At 48.6% G+C, this 14,487-nt stretch overlaps 1 protein-coding gene and 1 long non-coding RNA gene across 2 annotated transcripts in view; one reads left to right on the forward strand and one right to left on the reverse strand.

Moving 5' to 3' along the window:
• The window catches only part of LOC109518582 (zinc finger MIZ domain-containing protein 1-like), a 65,400-nt gene that overhangs the window by 37,451 nt on the left and 13,462 nt on the right, over window positions 1–14,487 (reverse strand). The window contains exon 4 of the mRNA XM_019874536.1: window positions 5,894–5,994. The gene's annotated coding sequence lies outside the window, so the exon portion shown is untranslated. The remainder of the gene's footprint in view (window positions 1–5,893; window positions 5,995–14,487) is intronic.
• Window positions 11,059–12,202, forward strand: LOC109518635 (uncharacterized). The gene is made up of 2 exons (XR_002168793.1): window positions 11,059–11,900; window positions 11,938–12,202. It is a non-coding gene; the product is annotated as an uncharacterized LOC109518635 (long non-coding RNA).

The raw sequence follows: 14,487 nt of genomic DNA on the forward strand, positions 1-14,487 counted from the left end.
ATGGGGGGGGGGGGGGGGGCATTGTTGCGCGACAAAAGACCCGAAAGCTGCGTATCTGGCAGAACAAATGTGGATTAGAATATTAGAGGAAATCAAATCTTTGGCTTGACCTACATCCCCCCATTGAGAGTCGTAATTATAATCCGCCGCGTGCATGCCGGGCGACTGAATTTCGACATTGTGGAGGCCAAACAGTGAAACTGTCAAAGGATGAGCGATGGCAGGCGATGGGCGCACCAGTCCAGGCCATTGCATCCATGTCAAAGTGTCCTTGAGCAAGAGAATGAACCCCGAGTTGCTCCTGATGCAGCGTCATGAGGTAGACAGCGTAAAGCGTTTTGGGTACCTGAGGTAGAAAAGCGCCGTATGAGTGACAGCCCCATTTCGAGAATATTGCCATTTGCAAGTCAGCTCGCTCCTATCTCAAGGCACGGCATTATGAACTTCAAAACCATGAAAAGCCAGCGCATCAAGAAGCTTCTCATTCCAAACCACTTTGAGACAAACAGGAACCATCTTCCTCACCTACATTCCGGTTTTATCATTTTAGCGAGCTAGCAAGGGAACAAGGGGGCACGTTTGTTTACGGTGCAACAGGAAATACCAGGACAGGCACCATGACTCTACGAGCCCGTCCGGCCCATGTGACGGCAAACACACACACACACACAGGCCAGATTTGTTTGCATGTTTGCTCCGAGGCCGGCCGATAAGAACATTTGGAGAGGGAGAAATGTCAAAGCGGTACTCACGTCTGAAAAGATCTGGCGTATGTGCGTGGAAAGGTGCGAGGGGGTCACATCGTGGACGTGCAAAATCAAAACAGTTTGTGTGTTTCGTTTCTAGCCTGGCCATGTGGCGGTGCCAATGGGCCCCTTTTCAAAGCCAGTCATGAAGCAAACACAGATGAGAATCCAACATGAACAATTCCCATAAAGGAAGAAGAAGAGCGTCACGCGAACATGCGCGGTGACAAAGACGTCAAACATAAGATTTCTAGTAAGGCCAATGAGAAAATTGTGGACTCTTGTGACTCGGCCCATTGTGAGTGGCGCCTCGCTAAGACAAAAGCGGCGTCGCCTGTGAATCAGGGCAGTCAGCTGCCGTGCGCTAGCTCGAGGCAGAGGGCCGGCCCAGCACATGTGACCAAGCTGTCTCACACGAGCGGCCGACAAAAGGCGGCAACGCTTTTCGCACGGGCGCGTCTCCGTTCACGTCCTGATGCCGCGCCCGCTTTCACGATGTATCGTGATGTGGCGTTACGACGCTGTGATGAGCAGTCACAAGGTACTTTTTGACAAGACCCACCACCGCCCCCCCTCCTTTTTTTTTTTTTTTGTCGTTCACGACTGTCCAGATGTCACATTACATGACATGGTGTCATGAATTCAAGACAATCTGTGTCTTGGACCGGACAAGTGGCCTCACTACAAACGTGACACAAGAAATCTTCAATCTGCTTCGGATCCAGATGGTGCATTGGGAGGCCAAAACAGCTGTTTTTAAATACACACACACACACACACACACACACACACACACACCCCAGGCAAGCAGCCCCAAGAGCTGCCGACAGTAGCCAAGTGTAAGTGAGTGCAACTGACAGCAGCGTTTGAGCGAGTGTCCTGGATGGGGGGGGGCAGAAAGGCGGAAAGCAGGAAGCGGCCAGCGGGGTGGCCATGAATCTTTCATGCACCTGGGGACTCTTTGCATAACAGGAGCAAGCTGAGCACTAATGAAGTCAAGAGCAGATCACCTTTCAATGGCTGTTTGCCCTTTTATGTGCTTGACTTGTGCCTCTCCAAAAAAAAAAAAAAAAAAAAACGGAAATCATAGCCTAATTGCCGTGGGATTAGACTGAACAGGCGCCGACTTGAAGAGAGTCGTATTTACACTGAGAATTTATATTCCGAGAAAAAGGTGGAACATCAACTGTCAAACAAGTCAGAAATACCGATACGCGAGTGAGATCGGCATGTGCCGATTGTCAGCCGATCACAATGGGTGGCGGATCAATTACAGCGCCGCTATTCGGGATTTTACAAAATGAACTTGGAATTTCAGGAGAATAAACTGGAAGTCCAACAACAAAGCAGTTGTTCTTTTCACATCAATCTGAAACATTCTACCCTTGCGGAAAAAAAAAACCCAACAACGGTTGCAATTATGTGAGAAGTTACTCAACATTGAACAAGAATCGAGCGGGAATTTTCTGAAAGTCGTCTAGCGTTTTACAAGAAAAAGACGGAACATTCCGAGAATCACGTCCTCACATGAGCAGAAAAAGTTGCCATTTTACCGCAACTCAAAACAATGAGACAAACCGGTTTTGTTGAGGGTTGCGCCGCCGGCAGGTTTTTTTTGATGAAAATGAATCCAGCGGATCGCGTGGGTGAGGACGATAAATCGACAGCTAGTTGTCGAGAGGAGATCGCAGGAGCAAGGAGACGCTTGTTAAGGGGCAGACTGGGAAACAAACCTCAAAAACATTTCCTCAAAGGCGGCTACAAAATGTTGAGTCGGCTTGTTGTTGACTCTTTTGGCCAAACCTGACGGTTAGCCCGCAAGCTAACGTCGGTGCTACGGATTTTGTAAAATTCGTGGCCACAAATTTCTGCTCTTAAAACAAATACATCAAATTGACCGAGCAACATTATCCCTGTTGATGTTAAAAAAGTAAAAAAAAAAAATAAAAATCCCCCCCACCCCTCCTAAAAAGCAAGGAATTATTTTAACAATCCCTCTCCAGCGCCGCGATGGCTCGGAGTCTGCTCCCTGACCTCGACCTCGCAGCTCCTCCATCAGTGGGAGAGCCTTACAGGATTCCCGGGCCCCAGTTCAGGGCAGCCTATCTCGACACACACACACACACACACACACATAAAAAAAAAAAAAAAAAAGATTTGATGGATGCCATGCTCATCCGGCTCTCTCCCTCGGCGGTGACTAATAGGCTAATAATTTCGCTGTCACCCTGGATGGCGTTGGCATCTTGCCCTTTCTCGCTGAGGGAACACCGCCCTAAAACCGGCCGAGGGGGGGGGGGGGGGGCTCGGCTTGTCCCGTCGATGGAGTGGGGAGAGAAAATGACAACATGTTGGAAGTCGGGGCAAGTGTGGGCACCTGACACTCAAACACAGTATGTCGAAGTATGCTATAAATAGGTCGAAGAAAGCGAAGTGTTGCAATCGTTAGAAAAGCTGCCGCAGTTCTTGGAGCGGATGGCAAACGGCATGAAAGAAGAAGCCGCCGACGTTCAACGTGGAGCATGCCGCGAGTCGGCTTCTCTATTGGCATGTTTCGTCGTTATATCTGTCAAGAGATTAATTTGCTGCCACCCGAAACCATTTTGCGGTCTTTTTTTTTGTTCTGTTGGAGTTGTCATCAAATCTACCGTCAAAGTCAATTCCCTCCCCCGCCCACATAATAGCTTCTTTTCTCCACGTTTTGGTCAGAAACTGGTGGAATCAAGCCGATACGGATGGCTAAAGGGTGGGAAAAGCTAAAAAAAATAAAATAAAATAGTTTCTTTTTGGAGGTCCGGTGCTTACGCTGTCACAGAACAGAATATTCTGTAGGTCGTGAAAGATCAAAGTGTTCCAAAACGGCGGCCATTGTTTTGAAGATGGTTGTTCCAGTGAATCAGGTTTAATTACACTCATCTCGTTTTGGATGAACACTTCAGAGCCAACTCCACTCATGTTGCTCACGACGGAGGCCCTTTTGTGAACGAGATTTTTTTATTTTTTTTTTTGAGGTGTTCCTCGGCGCCAAAGGGATGACGAGTCGTGTTCTGGAACATTCTAGCAGTCTGCCTTTGATCCTTCGCGCTGACTGACAGCCTGTGGGCTCGTGCGACGGACGACGCAGGACTTTCACTTGACTTTGCCTATCAGCCCCGGAGTGGAAAACCCTCGTCGTAACAATAATAGCGAGCCTTGGATGTTTTGCAACCTCAAGTATGGTGGCAGGCCCCGCTGCTTTTGTTTGTGCAGCGGAGGTGGACATGTGTGTGGAGGGAGGGGGGAGGGGGGTGGGGCTCCAAGGCCGGACCCTCTATCCTTCCTGTTCGCTTACCAGAGGCCTCTCGTACTTATCAGTTCCAGATCTCACCAGAACAGAAAAGAAAGAGCGAGACCACTGACAGGAAGGGGATTTTGAGCTCCCTCCCCCCGCCCCCACCCCAACGTTTTCCTTTCACAGAATGTCTGTCCCTCACATGTGACAGAGGAAAGCAATTATTCATTCGGCGTACACACCGCTGCCGTCGACAAACAGCCTGCAAGGCTTCAGACGTCATCAATGACATCAAATGCCACTCGCAGAGCTAAAGGGGGGGGGGGATGGGGGGGGTCATGAATAACAGATGAAGTCATGCGCCACTAAAAGCTCGAAAGTTACATTTACAAGGAGAATCTGGTGCAAAAATCCACTCTGCCTTGAAATGAGGGGACTAACATCTAAGGTGGGGGGGGGGGTCACAAAGGGATGGCAAAACCTTTTTTCTTTTGTGCCACCTTGGCTTCATATGCGTCAATGTCTCCCATGCCGAAGCGTCCATTGCCTGACGTCCTCTTTTCAAAAAGCGATTGAGGTTGTCAAATTTTAAGCCATAGTAATGCTGCAGCCAGTCGAGAGACAACCAAATATTGTCAACTCATATGGGGGAAAAAAAAAAAAATAATAAAAATCACGAACAATGAAAAGGACTTCAGTGTTGCCACAGCTTTGTTGATATTTGTTTGCTTTTGGTGTGGCGGCCCACGGAAACACGCTTCTTGCATAACACGAAAAACAAACGTGCACAACGGTAAAGGCAAACGGCTTCAGAGCAACCATGAGAGCTCCACAACGGACTCGTGACCTGCCATATGGGAATTTTTCAACCGATTCCAAAAACGGATCATTTCCTGCTTCGTATGGCGAATACTGATAATCGATTTTTTTTTTGAAGATGACCCATGGATAGAGTGTAGATCATAAAAGCAAGCTAAGGCAAGGCAGCGTTATTCATTCAACATGCTTCACATATTTGAAAAAAATTACAACAGTAGTCATAACAGTCGTAGTTCCAGTGGCCCCCAAGGAGAACAAAATTCAGTGTTTCAAATTCTGTGTGCTCAATTCTCCAGGGAATATAAAAGCGCAGTTAAGGAACAGAACTTGAAACCGGACCGGAAAAAAAACAGGCAAATAGTCATTAATCACAGTCGGGCACATGATTCATTTTCCGGAGACAGAATTTCACAGACTGCAACCGTCCGTCGACAAAAATAGGGGGGGTGGGGGGACAGACATCTCGTCTGAACTACCTTGCAGTACATTTTCCACAATAATCGTTTTGCTTTATCCCACTCTGGCAGATGTTTGCCAGCGCAAGTGAATTATTTCTCAGCAGCAATCAAGATTAACTCTCATCTACGCTCTGGATGGCCCAATTCTTAATCCATGAAGCCATTGGTGGTATTGTATCATACAATGGACTAACCAATACCAATTACAGTCCTTTTCACACAGCGTCTTTTTTTTTTTTTTTTTGAACGTTCATACATCCTGTTGATGCTCAATTTGCGACGATTGTCGAGACTCTCCGAGAATCTTCCATCAAGGTGCTGTTCACCGTCAAGCCGACCGCCATCAGCTGTCGGTCAGTGCTAGCTAGCTACTACGCTCCAAACAATTATAATAAATGTATTTCATGTGATCAAATAATGGCGCAATGAAGCAATATGTTTGCACCACCCCCCAGGGGCAAAACACAAATTTTGACCAGCAACAACACAATTGTACACAATTACTTCATTCTAACTTAAAATACAGCCACACGCCTCAGCAGGATGCCCCCGGCACGGACCCCAACCGAAAAAACCCCCAAAACAAAACAACAACTCACCCTTGTTGACGTGAATCCTCGACTCTTCACCTCGGAAGACCCCCCCCACCCATCCACACAGCGGCAGGAGAAACACCCCCAGCACCCCGAGTTTTCTGGTCCTATGGAGAAGGAAAAAAAAGCTCAGTTAAACAAAAATAAAGTTAAAATGTAGACCTCCGCCGAGGCTTAAAACGGTTAACAAGACCGGAGCATCTTGTCGGAAATACGAGACGTGCCGTTTGCCTTTTTCCCCCCGCCAACATTTTCACAACTACTTAGCACTTGGTTTGCAACCTATTAAGAAAATGTGTTTGATCAAGTCCAATTTGAGTCTCAATTGCATCTACTCGCCCTGGCATTTCTGCCACTGAACCCCACTTGAGTTTTGCATTCTGTCAGAAATACATGTCGGGCGCGTTTTTTATCCGTTGTATTTCGATGACTATTTCCCGCTTGAGTCGCAGCCTGTTTGGAATAGCACATCAGACGTCAAAGCCTGTAAAAATCCATCCAAGCGGATCAACTCGGCTCGAGGTTGCGGTTGAGAGGACAAGGCTAAAAGCTCAATATATATTAAGAAAATAAAATACAAAAAAAAAATCACCAAAAACAAGCAGAACTCCCTTGAGTCCAATATATAATTTCTTATTATTATTGTGGCCGTTTTTTGCCCCCCTCCCGTGTTGAAAAAGAAAGTGGAGAGGGATACTGGGGGGGTGGCTCAACAGGGTCGAGCTGCACAGGACGCCTGCTTTTTAAAGCCAGACTCCCCCCACCAGACAGCTCAGTGCTATTCATCAACAGCTTTTCCCGGGCAAGTGCCGGGGAACTGGGGGGTGGGGGGGGATCAATCCTCTCCAAGCAGCAAACAGTTTATAATAACACGAGATAGAAAAAAAAAAAAAAAAAAACGGCAAGAGAATTGATTTGTTTAAGCACAATAACACGGCTCAGCGGCGCACACTTGAGTGAAGGGAATGACTGGCAGTGGGAAAGCACAAGCAGTAATTGAACGGCTGGCTGCTGGCGGAGTGCATATGTGAAATACACACGCTTGTTATCGAATTAAGGGAGACTTTTTTTTGGAATGCCCTGGCAGGGGAAAAAAAAAAAAAAAAAAAAAAAAGAGCTTGATGAAAGAATGAGCGTGATGAAAGACGGACGTGAAGGTAAACACAACACATGGGTCAGTGCCAGACAGAGGCTGTCGAGGGCTTAGACTACTTCCTGAATTGGAAATGGCTGAAATAAAAAATGTTAATTATTGATATTTTTAACTTATATGAGCTGTTTAAAAATAACAATATTTCAATTGAAGGTTATAAAAGAAATCCTCTCCTAAAATATTAAAAAAAAAAAAAAACAGATTGACACACACACACACACTGCAATTCTCTGACGACATAAGCGCGGCGCGATTAGATAAGACGGAGACACACGGCGGCGGTGGCCGCGTTGTGTAAAGCCATCAAGGCAAAGAGGAATGGCTGCACTGCTGATTGCAGGTTGGCTCGCTTGGAGTTGATTACCTCCAAATGTAGAAGCCTTTTCAAGCGCCGCTGCTCTAATTAGACACAGTCTGACAAGTGGATGCAAAACGCACGGCAGTGCCAAACTGCCGCACGACGGCGAGCCCCGACTATTTACCAAATGCGAATAGTGAGAATTTGCAAACATCCATCCGTCCGTCCGTTATCGCGGCCGCTTAATCCTCACGAGGGTCGCGCTGAAGTCGACCCCAGCTGACTTCTGACGCACCACCTCTGCACTGTGACGTGCTAAGCGGTCAATTTGAATGAATCAATGATCCAAATAGTTGAGAACCCATTCGCTAGATTTTTTTGGAATGACTTTTTCATTCATATTTGGACAGAGAGGGGCGGGCGCCATAGAAGTGAACGTTGGGCGACGCGACGTACTAGATAGCGGCTCTCACTGGCGCCCGGTGAACCTTCCCTTTCACTTTAGCCGCTGCTCTTCTGTCACAAATCATCCCTGACACTTGCCTCCACTCCTACTCTTCGGTCCGCCTCCCTTCCACACTCCCCGTTGCTCTGAGAGGAACACAAAACACACATAAAAAAAAAAAAAAACAGACTTGCTGGAATCAGGATTTAGGTTCGCAAACTTTACTATGGCTAACTTTTTCCTTGCCTCCGTCATCGTTGCTTCTTGTGAAAAGAAAGGAAAAAAAGGGAGAGAAAGAAGACGGGTGGGGGGGGGCAGTTATGGGGTTCTCTGAGGAATCCGGGGCGGGTAAAAGGCAGCACATGACCTATTGGGAGGGAAAATGATTAAAGGCTGAGACGAACACAATCTGCTGGTGCCACAGGAAAGGGTGAACCTTGGCCGCGCTGGCCGAGGCACATTTCTTGCATCCGCTTTTCAAACTAGCCTTCAACGTGCATGCTAACGGCGGTTGCCGTATTGATATTAACAGCGGTCCTTGCGGAAGCTTGATTGAATCTCAAAAGCCGGGCTACCTCCAATGATGCGGCCACCCCCCCCCCCGCCACGTTAATGATGACACATTTTAAATTCCGTTTGGCGACGGCCGCCGCGGACAAAAACAGGATGGACAGGAGATAACGCGAGGGACGGGCTTGGGCAAACCTGACAGGCCGTGATTGCTGTGGATGCCCGGCCAGGTAATCCCGCATCAACACTGTGTCAGACCTTGATCACAACGTGACGGGCCTTGCTGGACTGGCCCCTTTGATAGAGCGTGAGAAGATTTGAAACTGAAATCCACCACACAGCCGCAAGGAAAATACTGGAAAGGTATCGAAAGCAGGAAAACAAAAGGCGCCTGTAATGAAGCGGAAAACGGGCCGGGAACATCTTATTGCGCTGGTCACCGATGACAATCAATTAGCAATTTCTCATGATGCGGGCGGCGGCGGCGGCGGAGTGGAAGGTGTCTTAATGAATCCCATTTCCATTCGGCGCTCGACACAAGACACACCACACGGAGCCTTCGTTCGCTACCTCCTCCGTCTCCTAATGACTGCCGGAGTGGATTTCTCCTGTCAGCCCCCTCGCTTGTCTTCGTTTATCCCCGGTGTAAATAACAGTCAACCATGACAAGACATTAAACAGAGCGCCGCAGTCGTCCCCCAGAAAAATAAATAAAAATCAGCTGAACTAGCGACTTTAATATCCCGGTTGGTTGTTTGGTACGAACGGTGTCTCGGTTTTCAAGTCACAGGTTGGTCGGGGGTGACAACAACGAACTGCGAGCGGCAAATTGGAAAGAATCAAATCTCATTTTAAATCTTCGTGTGCGGAAAGTGCCGCCGAGGGAACTCGTCTTCGTTGAGAAAAGATGTTTGATGATATGGTTTCTTTTGTCGTACAACCTCGATAGTTTGTCTGGTGTGAGCACGGTAATTGGCCAGTTCTGCTTTTCGGGCCGGATTAACAAAAGGTCAATTGTATCCGAGAGAACAGAATGGAGCGTTTTCATTTCGGCGCTTCAAGCCCCGGCCAGCCGCTACTGATCAATACATGCTCAGCCGAGGAAGGCGCCGTCCCTCTCTTCCTCCCCTTTCTCCCTTTTCTAGCTCCATCCCGGCCTGTCGCGTGCATCCACACGGCAGCGGACCAAGTCCAAATTCAGCATATCAGCAGAAGAACAACCAAAACGGAAACGATCAATCATCAATCGCAAACAAGGCAAGAACTTTTGGGGGGGGGGGGTTGTTTTTTTTCCTCAACCCTCAATGACATCTTGCTCAAAAAGTCCATTCGACAAATCTCGGGCTCCCAATCATCACACTTGAAGATGATGTGATTTCCAAAATTCCTCAGCGCAGCAACCCATTGGAAAGGCCACGGAAACTTTTCAGAAATCAATCGAAAAATGTTCCTCCCCTTAGCAAGCATGAAGATGACTTTTGCACTGAGGACCTATTTTTAGAGGGGGGTTGGTGAAACGAATGAGCGGCAAAATAAATAAACACGTTACCAAAAATTTTTGTGATGAATTCTGGTATTTCCATCTGACGCCAAAACGCTGGAAGCGCCCTACATTATTAAGGTCCAGCGGATCAGCAGCAGAAAGCCTGCGCTCTTATTAATCATTCATCCACTTTCCATTGAGAGACCCGGCCGGGACAATTGCGACTTGGCGCAGTGAAAACAAAAAAAAAAATTTTACGAAGAAACAACACCCAAAAACAGCCACCCATCAGCCAAATCAGCATGAATCTATTCAGCAAACGTGATGCGTTGTTTGAAGCACAGGGGTAAAGCCAAGTGATTTTTTTTTTTTTTTTTTTTTTTTTACGAGAGAAACCCCGTCTGTCTTTTAAGTCTGGGTCTCCATTCAGATCCTGGACTTGGACGTATGTGCGTCTTGGAGAAGCAATGCCTCAGCGAGCGTTTTCCACGGACGGCTGCCTCAAGTCTTCCGCCCGTATCAGGGGCCCACGTGAAGTAAATGAGGCATTGCGCGCTTCGACACGCTGAACATCCACCTTTGGCCCGTTCCTTCGACAAATCCAACAAGGTGAAGCGGCAGAACAAATGTGCGCGTTTGTCTGGGGGGGGGGGGGGGAGACACAAAGGCTGCCATCTCTGCACAACAAAAGACAACATGTTCATAGGCGAGCCACATCTGATTTCCCTTCCGCCAAATTTGAGTTGTTACCATTTCTTGTAATAGGCTGGCATGAAATGCACTGCATTCTGCGTCACGATTCTTAGAAGACGAAAGGGGGGGGGGACATGTTTTCTGCTCTCCGGTAATCCCTGCTGGTATCGAAATGTTTGCTCTCTAAATATTTACCCACCCAGAGTCGCGTCTCGAGCTCAACGCACGCACCTTGAGACATCTTTTTCAGAGTGTTGCGTCCCAGAGGAGACGCGACGAAAGCGCCGCAGACTGTTTTGCGAGCGACTCGACTCTTCTGAGCGCGAGGCGCGCACAATCCTCCCGGCTCCTCAAACAATTTGGGGGTGAAGGAGTCATTTGCCACCGACAAAACAGGAGGGGGTTGAAATCACTGTCAATGAAAATAAACATCTTCCACACTTGGCACAGCACCCGCTCAAATCAAAAGGATTAAAAAGAAATGCCAAGTATATAAAATGGGGGTGAAGGAGCCCCCCCCCCCCCGTCCGCCCATTCAACCATCAAATTCAACCTGGAAAAATGGATGCTATTTGGGCTAGCATCTTACGCCTACAAGGTGTTCTGAACCCACCACACCAGCCCCGGTCCAGATTCTGGCTGTCAAGTCCCAACCTTGCTCTTCCGCGCACTCCAAGCGGACAACGAGGCGCTCTAAAGCCTACAAGAGGATTGGGTCCAAACGAGCCCGCTGCCTAAAGAAGCGGTGGTTTTGACGGTTGTCGGTTGGGCCTACGCCCCCTCCCCCGCCATCCCCCGTGCGCACGACGGCACTTTGGACCTCTCGTTGGGGGTTGCAAAGGTTGCACGGCGTCTCCCTTCATCGGTAAGCCGCGGCGGCCAGCCTTTGAACGCCACGTTGAGGATCGTCCAGTCAAAACAGCAGCAGCGATGCCGAACGGTCTGTGATGATGACCTTTTTACGCGGCGTTATTAAACATGACAAAGCTGGCGCTGATTGCCATTCTTGAGAGCGTTTAACTCAGTTGAAAATAGCAGCCAAGCCAGCCGGCGAAATAACCTTGCCGCGCTCAAAAAAAAAAAAAAAAAAAAAAAAAAAGGGGTTATCAATCCTCACAATCGTCTCGGTGTCTCTCTGCTACTAGGCTGCCTTGGCGGAGGCTGGGACAGAATTTTAAAAATGTGCAACAAGATGAGAAGAGAAAGAAGAAGGGGGAGGAGGGAGGAGGGGGGGGGCTGCTTTGGATGCCACAGTCTTGATGACGGTTGTGAACAAATTGCAAAGTTGAAGCCGTAATGATTGCTCAGAACGGTGGTTGATTTGCCTTTGCAAACGTTTGCGACCTTGCTGGGGAAACCCCCCCACCCCCCTCCTCAACATTCGCGATGTGCGCACCCATTCGCAAACCGCCGCCGCTCAGTGAGACGCGGGTTTCAGAAAGGGGTTACGCGCATGAGATTCAAAGAGTCCAGTGGCGAATTTTACGGGCTAGTATTAATCTCGTAGAGAAGAAAGTGTTGGTCGCGTCGCCTGTCGGTGGTTGGAGCCGCTTTTGATGTCATATCAAAGTCTGCTTGCAAAAGACGAGCCGATTGTCATGCTGATGCGCTCCCAAATTGTCTGCTTGCTATACAAGGGGTGATTTTTTTTTTAAAGGCTGTTGCGGTGATTCACTCTCAATAATTCCGCTGGATAAAGACTCGGTCATATTGTAGATTGAAGCGTTCAAAAATTTTTTTTTAAAAATGCAGATAGCCAGACATATTTGATTGCGGCTCTCAAGCGCGATAAAGACTTTGCCGCTCACTTCCCAAACGCATCCGCTCGGATTTTATGACTCTGGTTAAAATGCGGGCGTTAAATATTCATGTTGCGTTGAGGGCTTGCACCCGTGAAGCAGTCTCCCACGCCGCCTCATCTTCTTTCTCCTCACAGAAAGTGAGAAACTTTTTTTTTTTTCCATGGAGGGGCGGGGAGGGGGGGGGTTAATATGGGGACAGATCAGAGAAAGAACTGCGTCTGGGTGCCCTGCCCCCCCATCACTAAAGAGTCATAAACTACCACAAGTGGCGACTCACAAGGGTCACTCTCCAACATCACAAATACACAGACACCGAGGAGGAATGAGACACCTCCACTTTTGTTTGGGACATGTCTGACCTCGACACTATTTCATCAGCGAGCACATTTGCAGCGTCAATCAAATCTCGGGCTGCGTCGCGGTCGTCCTCGCTGTTCCCCGCTCGGCCGGCATGGGCGCAGCGCTCGTACCGTGGTGTGGATGACGAACAAACGACTGACGCTTGAAGCAGCAGACGGTTAGGAAAGAGTGGCCGGACGGAGCACACAACTCGGAGCTAAACAGCCAAAGCGAAGGCCACTTCGAAAATGACCACATTTTTGTCCCCGGGTAAAGGAGTCGTGCCTAACGGCTGTTGAGACCGTCTCAATTCGTCAGCTGGCTAAAGAAGAATCGGTTGAATCGGTCTCATCTAAGTTTGCCGGCGAAAGAAGTGGCGTCAGTCACAGCCGTTGTTTTCGTCTCAACTAGTTAGCTGGCTAAAGAAGGGTTGGCGCTAATTGCCGTTGATGCGGTTCATGGTCATTAATTCGGTCTCAACTCGTTTGCTTGCTTAAACAAAAGTAATTGTGAGGTTGCGGCGTCCATTCCATCTCGGCTAGTTGGGTTAGCGAAAAGAACTTGCGGTTGTCAGGCCCGTTGAGTCAATCTCAACTCGTCTGCCGGCTAAAGAAGTCGTGCCTGCAAAGCCTGTTCATTCAGTTTGAACTAAGCCGGCTGTAAGAAGAAGCGACCGTCGTCAGGGCTGTTGATTCGGCCCCAACGAGCCTACTACCCGTTGAACTTTGCGGGCTGAGTTTTCAACAACAAAAAAAGTCCAATGAGCGCCAAACGCTCCCATAAGTCTGCCTTCCAACTCGGCAAATGATTGCAATTAAGGAGTGGGAACAAGTAAGCCCTGTGTTGCTAATTCGGTCAAGCAGTCAACATCGCATCCGCACGTCGTCTCCGTCAACTGCGTTCAAGCACTTGAAAAGCAAGCCTTAGCATAAGTTGAGATGCGAGCTGGAATCGCCAACGGAGCGGTCGGTCGGTACTGCCGCGTTGACTACGATTCATCGCAAGCGTGTGCGTTTGGTGTTCCCCCTCCGGCACGGCTGCAGCTGTACGAGCGGGCAGCTCCATTGTCGGGACTAACAAGGGGGCGCAGAGGTCACTTGCATTTTCACAAGAGCTTTGCCGGAGGGGCGAGCGGCACGCTAGTCTGTTTGGTATGGATCCGCGCTAAAGCTCCCCCTACTATAGAGTCACATCATCACCGCTCTATTATAGCGGGGGGGGGGAGATTAGATTAAGTGAGATTATGCGGTGAAAGGGGCTCCCTTAAAAAGAGCAAAAATAACACACTCGGGGTTTAGCGTGCGAGTCAACAGCGGGATTACGGCGACGAGCGCCGCGCTGAAATCCAACGCTAATACGCACAAGTGTCCCTCTTTTGAAGTCAAAAGCAACAAATGCGTTCGCCAATGTCCGCCGCGCACCCGGCGACACGACTGGACGCAGCGCGTGGCGCCGTGCGACTCGTTTTTCAGGAGTTCCTGATCGTCTGCAACTAGGTTTGCCGCCATTTTTTAATTTGCTGAACAGGTGGAAGTCATCTGGTCGCAGATGTGATGGTCGGTCAAAATGCCATGTTGGGTCGCATGATCTGAACCAACAAAAACATTGAGTTATTTCAATTGATCAAGTACCGCTGGATTTGAATTTCACTTCAGAAGGTAGCTTGGAAAACCTTCAAGAAGAGTTCTCTTGTTTTGTTTTGAGGTTTTTTTTCTCCAAAATGCTGTAGCCGGGACTATCGGGAACGGTGCGTTCAGTCAAAGTACAAAAAATAAAAACAACTGCTATCACCGACGTAACCCAAAATATACAGCGAGTGGTTGCACACTGTAACGTGATTAAACGATTGTGTGGTCTGGCCACATTCCCGGCACCTC

This window comes from Hippocampus comes, unplaced genomic scaffold, assembly GCF_001891065.2.
Source record: "Hippocampus comes isolate QL1 unplaced genomic scaffold, H_comes_QL1_v1.1 scaffold279, whole genome shotgun sequence".
Classification (NCBI taxonomy): domain Eukaryota; kingdom Metazoa; phylum Chordata; class Actinopteri; order Syngnathiformes; family Syngnathidae; genus Hippocampus; species Hippocampus comes.